We start from the raw sequence: 11690 nt of genomic DNA, 5'->3' as shown, positions 1-11690 counted from the left end.
CATTTAAAAGGCATCTGGATGGGTATATGAATAGGAAGGGTTTAAAGGGATATGGGTCAAATGCTGGCAAATGGGACTAGATTAATTTAGAATACCTGACCTGCATGGACAGGTTGGACTGAAGGGTCTGTTTCTATGCTGTACGTCTCTATGACTCTAAGTCTGTTCCCTACCATTCAATACGTTTCTCAACACTATTCTCCTGCCTTCTCTCCGTAACCCTTGATCCTTTTACTAATAAGAACTACAAATCCAGAGAGTTGTGGAGGCTAGATCTGATGTTGTTTAAAGACGAGGTAAAGAGGTTTTGGAAATATCAGGGAATTGAGGAATACGCTAAACTAGAATGAAAGAGGAGTTAAAACTGGAGACAGATCAATCATGATCTTACAGAATAGAGGAGCCAGCTTGAGGGGCTGAATGGCCAACTTCAGCTCAATGTTTTTATGTTCCCAGTACTCTATATCACAATGCCCATCTTGAAGAGGTTCTGCTCCTCTCTCCAACAGGATTTCCATTCTAATCTTTCTTTGTGTTCTTCCTCCCTGCTTCCTCCATCACCGTACCCCAACTTCCGCCTTCAGCATGTATACCATACTTTTCCTTGCTCCTGTCAGTGCTGAGGATGGGTCACAGAATGTTAACACAGCTTTCTCTCCACAGACGCTGCCAGACCTGTTGAGTTTCTCCAGCAATACCTGTTTTTGCACCATAATCTCATCATGTTAGTCAACAGCTGACTAAAACTACTTCAAGACCCAACTTTGCCAGAAATGAGGAGAGATATTGAAATCAGTCACAGTGCAAGGTGAATATTTAATGAAAAGCCCAAAGTAATCAATGTGGTCTCGTTGCTTTATAAGTAGTTTAGCTGGTTGCACCCTTGACCTTCAAACCAGGAGATTGTGCCTTCAATCTCACTCACAAAATCAGGACAGAAATCTAGGTTTATCTTACTGATGTGGCATCTTTCACTTGTTAATGCACTTCTTATCTAACGCATACAATGGTTAAAATGCAGGAAGTGGCGAGTTGGTCTCTCTGATTTGTTCTGGCCTCTGCAAAAATAACTCATCTCATTTCCTTTCTGCATTGTTTTCTCTTCATCTAATTTTCTTTTTGCACCTCTCTGTTGTATCTGCTCAGGTACTAACTTCCACATCCACTGTGTCAAAATCCTGAAACTCCCTCCCTAGCTGCACGCCCCCAGGGCAGCAGCAGTTCAGGAACAAAAACAGAAGTTGCTGGAAAAGCTCAGCGGGTCAGGCAGCACCTGTGGAGAGAGATCAGGTTTAAAGTTTCGGGTCCAGCGACCCTTCCTCAGCTTAGAGTTTGAGGTAATAAGGAAAGGCCGGATAGCCTGGGACTTTTTTTCCCAGGGGGCTGAGAGCTGGCTTTACAGAGGTTTAGAACATCATGAGGGGCATAGATAGGGTGAGTAGGCAAGGTGTTTTTCCTCGGGTAGGGGAGTCCAAAACTAGAGGGAATCGGTTTTTGTAATTTTTGTGAAGTGTTGCAGTGGTTCAGGTTGTACGATCGCTCAGTGATTCAATTCTCTGTTAACTTCATTGTTTTTGTATTCTCTGCCTCTCTTTATAAAATTCAGCATCCCATCTCAGCGAGCAAACTTACAATCGAGCAGGGAATAGGTTTAAGGTGTGAGGGATAAGATTTAAAAGGGACCTGACAGGCAACGTTTTCACACAGAGGGTGATGCCAGAGGAAGTGGTAGAGGTGAGTACAATTGCAATGTTTAAAAGACATTTGGACAGGTACACGGATAGGAAAGGTTTAGAGGGATGTGGGCCAAACACAGGCAAATAGGAGTAGCTGAGTTTAGGAAACCTGGTCAGCATGGACAAGTTGGGCCAAAGGGCCTGTGTCTCTGTTGTATTGGGAAAACAAATCTTAGCAGGACTTATACACTTAATGGTAAGGTCCTGGGGAGTGTTGCTGAACAAAGAGACCTTGGAGTGCAGGTTCATAGCTCCTTGAAAGTGGAGTCGCAGGTAGGTAGGATAGAGAAGAAGGTGTTTGGTATGCTTTCCTTTGTTGGTCAGAGTATTGAGTACAGGTGTTGGGAGGTCACGTTGCGGCTGTACAGGACATTGGTTCGGCCACTGTTGGAATATTGTGTGCAATTCTAGTCTCCTTCTTATCAGAAGGATGTTGTGAAACTTGAAAGGGTTCAGAAAAGATTTACAAGGATGTTGCCAGGGTTGGAGGATTTGAGCTATAGGGAGAGGCTGAACAGGCTGGGGCTGTTTTCTCTGGAGCGTCAGAGGCTGAAGGGTGACCTTATAGAGGTTTACAAAATTATGAGGGGCATGGAGAGGGTAAATAAGCAAAGTCTTTTCCCTGGGGTCGGGGAGTCCAGAACTAGAGGGCATAGGTTTATGTTGAGAGGGGAAAGATATAAAAGGGACCTGAGGGGTAACATTTTCACGCAGAGGGTGGTACGTGTATGGAATGAGCTGCCAGAGATGGAGGCTGGTACAATTGTAACATTTAAAATGCATCATTTGGAGGGATATGGGTCGGCTGCTGGCAGGAGGGACTAGATTGGGGTTGGGATATCTGGTCGGCATGGACGGGTTGGACCGAAGGGTCTGTTTCTGTGTTCTCCATCTCTATGACTCTGTAACTGTAAGGCAGCTCATCACCATCTTCTCCAGGGCAATTAGGGATGGACATTTGATGTCAGCAGAGCCATTGACAACTGCATCTGAAAAGTATTCTGTTCACTCACTGCATTTAAAAGGTTGCTCCTCATTTTATCCTTGCTTGTTGTCAATCTAACACCTAAAATGTTTAATATTCTCAGTAGCAGTGGTGTGCACCACCTACAAGATGCAATGCAATAACTCACTAAGGATCCTTATACAGCACCTCCCCAACCCTTACACTCTATCATCTAGAAGGATAAGGGCAGCACGTACATTAGGACACCACCACCTGAAGGCTCCCCTCCAAGCCACTCACCATCCTGACCTGGAAATATATTGCTGTTCCTTCACTGTCACTGGGAATTCCTGGAACTCCCTCCCTAAGAGCATTGTAGGGTCAATCTATTTCACACCGACTACAGCAGTACAAGAAGATAGCTCACCACCACCTGCTGAAGGGCAACTGGGAAATGCTGAATAAATCCTGGCCCAGTCAGCGATGCCCACACCCTAGGAGAGATTTTTTTTTAAATGACCTAACACCGTGAAGAAGAAAAATCGGTAGAAGACCAGTTATATCTGGAGATAAACGTACTGTTGGTATGGACCTCCAAATTGAAGTTTGTAAGATGAGTTAGACTAATAATATGACAGCTAGGTAAAAACAATGACTGCAGATGCTGGAAACCAGAGCCTAGATTAGAGTGGTGCTGGAAAAGCACAGCAGGTCAGGCAGCATTCGAGGAGCAGGAAAATCGACATTTTGGGCAAAAGCCCTTCATCAGGAATAGAGGCAGAGTGCCTGAAGAGTGGAGAGATAAGTGAGAGGAGGGTGGGGGTGGGGAGAAAGTAGCATAGAGTACAATAGGTGAGTGGGGGAGGGGATGAAGGTGATAGGTCAGGGAGGGGAGGGTGGAGTGGATAGGTGGAAAAGAAGATAGGCAGGTCGGACAAGTCATGGGGACAGTGCTGAGCTGGAAGTTTGGAACTAGAGTGAGGAGGGGGAAGGGGAAATGAGGAAACTGTTGAAGTCCACATTAATGCCTTGGGGTTGAAGTGTTCCAAGGCGGAAGATGAGGCGTTCTTCCTCCAGGCGTCTGGTAGTGAGGGAGCGGCGGTGAAGGAGGCCCAGGACCTCCATGTCCTCGGCAGAGTGGGAGGGGGAGTTGAAATGTTGGGCCACAGGGCGGTGTGGTTGATTGGTGCGGTGTCCCAGAGATGTTCCCTAAAGCGCTCTGCTAGGAGGCGCCCAGTCTCCCCAATGTAGAGGAGACCGCATCGGGAGCAACGGATACAATAAATGATATTGGTGGATGTGCAGGTAAAACTTTGATGGATTTGGAAGGCTCCTTTAGGGCCTTGGATGGAAGTGAGGGAAGAGGTGTGGGTGCAGGTTTTGCAATTCCTGCGGTGGCAGGGGAAGGTACCAGGATGGGAGGATGGGTTGTAGGGGGGGCGTGGACCTGACCAGGTAGTCATGGAGTGAACGGTCTTTGCGGAAGACGGAAAGGGGTTCCCTCCATAACTACCTGGTCAGATCCACGCTTTCCCCCCCCCCCCAACCACCCACAACCCACCCTCCCATCCTGGCACCTTCCCCTGCCACCACAGGAATTGCAAAACCTGTGCCCACACCTCCTCCCTCACCCACATCCAGGGCCCTAAAGGAGCCTTCCACATCCATCAAAGTTTTACGTGCACATCCACTAATATCATTTATTGTATCCATTGCTCCCGATGTGGTCTCCTCTACATTGGGGAGACTGGACGCCTCCTAGCAGAGCGCTTTAGGGAACATCTCCGAGACACCCACACCAATAAACTACACCGCCCTGTGGCCCAACATTTCAACTCCCCCTCCCACTCTGCCGAGGACATGGAGGTCCTGGGCCTCCTTCACCGCCACTCCCTCACCACCAGACGCCTGGAGGAAGAACACTTCAACCCCAGGGCATTAATGTGGACTTCAACAGTTACCTCATTTCCCCTTCCCCCACCTCACCCTAGTTCCAAACTTCCTGCTCAGCACTGTCCCCATGACTTGTCCTACCTGCCTATCTGCTGTTCCACCTATCCACTCCACCCTCCTCCTTGACCTATCACCTTCATCCCCTCCCCCACTCACCTATTTTACTCTTTCTCCCCACCCCCACCCTCCTCTCACTTATCTCTCCACCCTTCAGCCTCTCTGCCTGTATTACTGATGAAGGGCTTTTGCCCAAAACGTCGATTTTCCTGCTCCTCGGATGCTGCCTGAACTGCTGTGCTTTTCCTGCACCACTCTAATCTAGACCCTAATAATATGTCAGTCACCAGTCTTACTGGTTCATCTTTGTGGGCAGACCCCTCTAGTTCTGGACATTACTCCAACATTCCACCCCTACACTCTGTCCAGACATATTTGATTTTGAATGTTTATATTAAATTTTCTCTCCTTCCATTCTGTAAGGAGAACGGCCCCAATTTATCTATGTAACTCATGTCCCACAACCTTGGAAAAATTCTCATGAATCTTTTCTGCATGAATCTAATGTCTTCACATCCTTTCTAAACCATTTGCCCAGAAATTGACTCAGTGCTCCAGCTGATATCTGACGAATGCCCATAGCTTTAATGCTTTTGTATTCTCTGCCTCTCTATAAAATTCAGTATCTCATATACTCTTTCAGTCGATTTGTCTACTTGCCCTGTAACCTTCATGGATCTTGATGAAGGACATGGTCGATATGGACTTCAGTCAGGCGTTCGACAAGGTGCTGCATGGTTAACAAGGTTAGATTTCACGGAATACAGGGAAAACTAGCCATTTGGATACAAAATTGGCTCAAAGGTAGGAGAGACGGTGGTGGTGGAGGGTTGTTTTTCAGACAGGAGGCCTGTGACCAGTGGAGTGCCACAAGGATCGGTGCTGGGTCCACGGCATTTCGTCATTTATATAAATGATTTGGATGTGACTATAAGAGGTATGGTTAGTAAATTTGCAGCTGACACCAAAATTGGAGGTGCACTGGACAACGAAAAAGATTACCTCAGAGTGATTGAGTTTTTTGAAGAAGTAACAAAGAAGTTTGATGAGGGCAGAGCAGTAGATGTGATCTATATGGACTTCAGTAAGGCGTTCGACAAGGTTCCCCTTGGGAGACTGGTTAGCAAGGTTAGATCTCATGGAATACAGGGAGAACTGGCCATTTGGATACAGAATTGGTTCAAAGTTAGAAAACAGAGGGTGGTGGTGGAGGGTTGTTTTTCAGACTGGAGGCCTGTGACCAGTGGAGTGCCACAAGGATTGGTCCTGGTCCACTGCTTTTCATCATTTACATAAATGATTTGGATGTGACCATAAGAGGTATAGTTAGTAAACTTGCAGCTGACACCAAAATTGGAGGTGCACTGGACAGCGAAAAAGATTACCTCAGATTACAACGAGACCTTAATCAGGTGGACAGAGAGGCTGAGGAATGGCAGATGGCATTTAATTTAAATAAATGTGAGGTGGTGCATTTTGCTCGGGCAAATCAGGGCAGGACTTAAAGGTCCTGGGGCGTATTGTCAAACAAAGGGACTTTGGAGTGCAGGTTCATCATTCCTTGAAAGTGGAGTCGCAGGTAGACAGGGTAGTGAAGGAGATGCTTGCCTTTATTAGTCAGTGCACTTTATTAGTCAGAGTATAGGAGCTGGGAGGTTATGTTGAGGCTGTACAGGACATTGGTTAGGCTATGTTTGGAGTACTTGTTCAATTCTGGCCTCCCTGCTGTCGGAAAGATGTTATGAAATGTGAAAGGGCTCAGAAAAGATTCACAAGGATGTTGCCAGAGTTGGAGGATTTGAGCTATAGGGAGAGGCTGAACAGGCTGGGGCTGTTTTGGAGGCTGAGGGGTGACCTTATAGAGGTTTTTAAAATCAAGAGAGGCATGGATAGGATAAATAGACAATATCTTTTCCCTGGGCTGGTGGAGTCTAGAACTAGAGGGCATCGGTTTAGGGTCAGAGAGAAAAGATATAAAAGAGACCTAAGGGGCAACTTTTTCACACAGAGGGTGGTGCGTGTATGGAATAAACTCCTAGGCGAAGTGATGGAGGCTGATACAATTACAACATTTCAAAGGCATCAGGATGGGAATATGAATAGGAAGGGTTCAGAGGGATATGGGCCAAGTGCTGGAAAATGGGACTAGATTAATTTAGGATATCTGGTCAGCACGGATGAGTTGGACCAAAAGGTCTGTTTCCATGCTGTACATCTCTAAGACTCTATGGTCTGTGCACAAGTTCAGTGAGGGTGGCTGTGGATGGTTGAAGGGTCTATTTGATCTGAATGCTTGCCCTCCCCCTGTGGCTACATTCACATCTGGATGCCCCTGGAGTGGGAGAATGTGATATCATTCAGAATGTTTCAGGTCATAGATTCATAGAGATGTACAGCTTGGAAACAGACCCTTCGATCCAACCCGTCCATGCCGACCAGATATCCCAACCCAATCTAGTCCCACCTGCCAGCACCCGGCCCATATCCCTCCAAACCCTTCCTATACATATACCCATCCAAATGCCTCTTAAATGTTGCAATTGTACCAGCCTCCACCACTTCCTCTGGCAGCTCATTCCATACACGTACCACCCTCTGCATAAAAAAGTTGCCCCTTAGATCTCTTTTATATCTTTCCCCTCTCACCCTAAACCTATATCATCTCATTTTGGACTCCCCACTCCAGGGAAAAGACCTTGTCTATTTACCCTATCCATGCCCCTCATGATTTTATAAACCTCTATAAGGTCAGCCCTCAGCCTCCAACGCTCCAGAGAAAACAGCTCCAGCCTCTTCAGCCTCTCCCTATAGCTCTAATCCTCCAACCCTGACAATATCCTTGTAAATCTTTTCTGAACCCTTTTGAGGTTCACAACATTTTTCTGATAGGAAGGAGACCAGAATTACACGCAATATTCCAACAGTGGCCTAACCAATGTCCTGTACAGCCACAACATGACCTCCCAACTCCTGTACTCAATACTCTGACCAATAAAGAAAAGCATACCAAACGCCTTCTTCACTATCCTATCTACCTGCGACTCCACTTTCAAGGAGCTATGAACCTGTACTCCAAGGTCTCTTTGTTCAGCAACACTCCCTAGGATCTTACCATTAAGTGTATAAGTCCTGCTAAGATTTGCCTTTTCTTATGGGAGATAGAGGGGTTTGTGTGCATTGTCCCACCAAAGTGACATGCCTGTTCAATGATGTGAGTTTAATTTGAACATTTGACAATACTGTTGTATCCCCTGTTGCAGCACATTCTTCAAAATTAAACACCTTGTTTTACTTTTGCTGTTCTTCATTCTTCGTTAAAATATATACCATGTTACAATTCCCTACATTAAATTTTATTGGCATTGTCACATACTGCCTGGTAATTGCTCCTAGAAAAGAGGAGGTTTTGTGCGTGAAAGGCACTATATAAATAAAATATATTACTCAGAGGTGACATCAAAGTGAGGCAGAGTTGCTCTCTCAGGTCAATGTGAAAGGTCACTGGTACCCTGGGCTAATATCTATCCCTCCATCAAACTCACTAAAAGTAAATGACCTGGGCATTAGCACATTAGGAGCTTGCTGTGCATGAATTTGCTGCGGCATTTCCAACATCACAGAGAAAACAAACACTTGAGACAGCATAAAGGGTAAAGCAATGCGACTCTTCTTTTTTTAAAACAATTGACTCCCAAATGCCCGTGGGGTGGCATAGTGGCTCAGTGGTTAGCACTGCTGCCTCATAGCACCAGGGACCTGGGATAGATTCCAGCCTCGGGCGACTGTGTGGAGTTTGCACATTCTCCCCGTGTCTGCGTGGGTTTCCTCCGGGTGCTCTGGTTTCCTCCCACAGTCCAAAGATGTACAGGTCAGGTGAATTGGCCATGCTAAATTGCCCATTGTGTTAGGTGCATTAGTCAGGGGTAAATATAGGGTAGGGGAATGGGTCTGGGTGGGTTACTCTTCGAAGGGTCGGTGTGGACTTGTTGGGCCGAAGGGCCTGTTTCCATACTGTAGGGAATCTAATCAAACAGCCAAGTGATAAAGTGAGGGTATTATTAAACTGAAAAAAGTTTCAGAAAAGATTTACCAGGGTGTTGCCAGGAATGGAGGGTTTGAGTTATAAGGACAGTCTGGATAGAGTGGGATTATTTTCACTGGAGTATCGGAGGTTGAGAGGTGACCTTATAGAGGTTCATACATTCATGAGGTGTATAGATAAGGTGAATGGCAGGTGTCTTTTCCCTCGGGTAGGAATTTCAAGACTAGAGGGCATATTTTTAAGGTGAGTGGAGAAAGGTTTAAAAAGGCTATGAGGGGCAACATTTTTTACACAGAGAGTGGTTCATGTGTGGAATGAACTGCCAGAGAAAGTGGTGGATGCAAGTACACTTACAATGTTTAAAAGACTTTTGGATAAGTACATGAATAAGAAAGGTTTAGTGGGATACCAGCCAAACACAGGCAGGTGGGACCAGTTTAGTTTGGCATAATGGTCAACGTGGACTGGTTGGACCGAAGGGTCTGTTTCCATGCAGGATGACTACTATACGTAATGAGCCATAATCCATAGAGCATTGCTGGTTATTACAGAGAGGCAGGGAGCACAAGGGTGAGACATATAATGCTTGAGGGACACCACTCCACAAGAGTGGGGATGCAGGGCTCCATAAGTGGATTGAGAGCTCCCAACACGTTACCATGTTACGATTCCCTACATTAAATTTCATCGGCATTGTCACATACTGCCTGGTAACTGCTCCTAGAAAAGAGGAGGTTTTGTGCGTGAAAGGCACTATATAAATAAAATATATTACTCAGAGGTGACATCAAAGTGAGGCAGAGTTGCTCCCTCAGGTCAATGTGAAAGGTCACTGGTACCCTGGGCTAATATCTATCCCTCCATCAGGGGACAGTGGTCTATCTTTAGAAGGGTGTTTGTACCCAGCATTTTGCACCATTAGAGGGAAATAATAAGGACAGCTTTTCAACAAATGTCTGGCACAGCAGTGAGGAGAGCGTGCAGACAGCATGACTGCTGTTGTATATTTTGCACAGGTCTGAAGCAGTTCCGGTGATCCTAGGAAAATGCAAAGTGTACAGTGTAATGACACTCAGACTGACAATTTGGATTCACTTTCTGATGGGAAGCTCCAGCACCTCCTTTACAATTCTCAATTCTTCCTTTGTTTTCTCAGCAAAATAAACACTTCATATTTCTCCATAATGGAACTCCTTGCCACTGAGAGTTTGGGGTTGGGGGGGTGGAGGGGCAGAGTCCTTGTGTATACTTACGGCTGTGATGCACTGCACAGATTCTTGACCAGTCAGGGAATCAAGGTTACAGGGAAAGACAGGAAAGTGGATGTGAGGAATGTCCGATCAGCCATGATCCTATTGAACGGTGGAGCAGGCTTGAGGGGCCGAATGGCTTACTCCTGTTCTTTTTCATAAAGTCATAGAGTCATAGAGATGTACAGCATGCTTTGGTCAAACCCGTCCATGCCAACCAGATATCCCAACCCAATCTAGTCCCACCTGCCAGCACCCAGCCCATATCCCTCCAAACCCTTCCTATTCATATACCCATCCAAATGCCTTTTAAATGTTTTTTAAATGTTGCAATTGTACCAGCCTTCACCACTTCCTTTGTCAGCTCATTCCATACATGTACCACCATCTGCGTGAAAAAGTTGCCCCTTAGGTCTCTTTTATATCTTTCCCTCTCACCCTAATCCTATGCCCTCTACTTCTGGACTCCCTGACACCAGGGAAAAGACTTTGTCTATTTATCCTATCCGTGCCCCACATAATTTTGTAAACCTCTATAACGTCACCCCTCAGCCTCCGACGCTCCAGGGAAAACAGCCCCAGCCTGTTCAGCCTCTCCCAGTAGCTCAGATCTTCCAACCCTGGCAACATCCTTGTAAATCTTTTCTGAACCATTTCAACTTTCACAACATCTTTCCAATAGGAAGGAGACCAGAATTGCATACAATATTCCAACAGTGGCCTAACCAATGTCCTGTACAGCCGCAACATGACTTCCCAACTCCTGTACTCAATACTCTGACCAATAAAGGAAAGCATACCAAACGCCTTCTTCTCTATCCTACCTACCTGTGACTCCACTTTCAAAGAGCTATGAACCTGCACTCCAAGGTCTCTTTGTTCAGCAACACTCCCTAGGACCTTACCATTAAGTGTATAAGTCCTGCTAAGGTTTGCTTTCTCAAAATGCAGCACCTCACATTTATCTGAATTAACCTCCATCTGCCACCTCTCAGCCCATTGGCCCATCTGGTCCAGATCCTGTTGTAATCTATCATTTATAGGTCTTCACATCTTAACAACTAGATGTGGGTCCAAAAGACTTACAGGATGCTTATTACAGTCACAGAAAGTCCTGTGTGTGGGTTAATAATTAGCTACTCGGTTAGAGTGGATTAGATTACCTACAGTATGGAAACAGGCCCTTCAGCCCAAGCCGACCCTCCAAAGAGTAGCCCACCCAGACCCATTTTCTTACACTTACTCCTGACTAATGCACCTAACACTATGGACAATTTAGCATGGCCAATTCATCTGACTTGCTCATCTTTGGACTGTGTGAGGAAACCGGAGCACCTGGAGTAAACCCATGCAGACACGGGGAGAATGTGCAAACTCCACACAGTCACCCGAGGCTGGAATCAAACCCGGGTCCCTAGCGCTGTGAGGCAGCAGTTCTAACCACTCAGCCACCGTGCTGCCCCAAAATGACAAGTTAAGCTAGTTAAGGCAAAGACGGAGACTTTGTTATCTTCAAGTCATATGGTATGATAACAGTGATTATACCATAAGTATGTCTGTTAAGGGCTTTTGCCCGAAACGTCGATTTTGCTGCTCCTTGGATGCTGCCTGAACTGCTGTGCTCTTCCAGCACCACTAATCCAGAATCTGGTTTCCAGCATCTGCAGTCATTGTTTTTAACCAAAGGGATACAGCACACTAGCTAT

Source organism: Chiloscyllium punctatum, chromosome 10 (genome assembly GCF_047496795.1).
Source record: "Chiloscyllium punctatum isolate Juve2018m chromosome 10, sChiPun1.3, whole genome shotgun sequence".
NCBI classification, from domain to species: domain Eukaryota; kingdom Metazoa; phylum Chordata; class Chondrichthyes; order Orectolobiformes; family Hemiscylliidae; genus Chiloscyllium; species Chiloscyllium punctatum.
The sequence above is the reverse complement of the archived record's forward strand: the minus strand, read 5'-3'. Positions refer to the sequence as shown.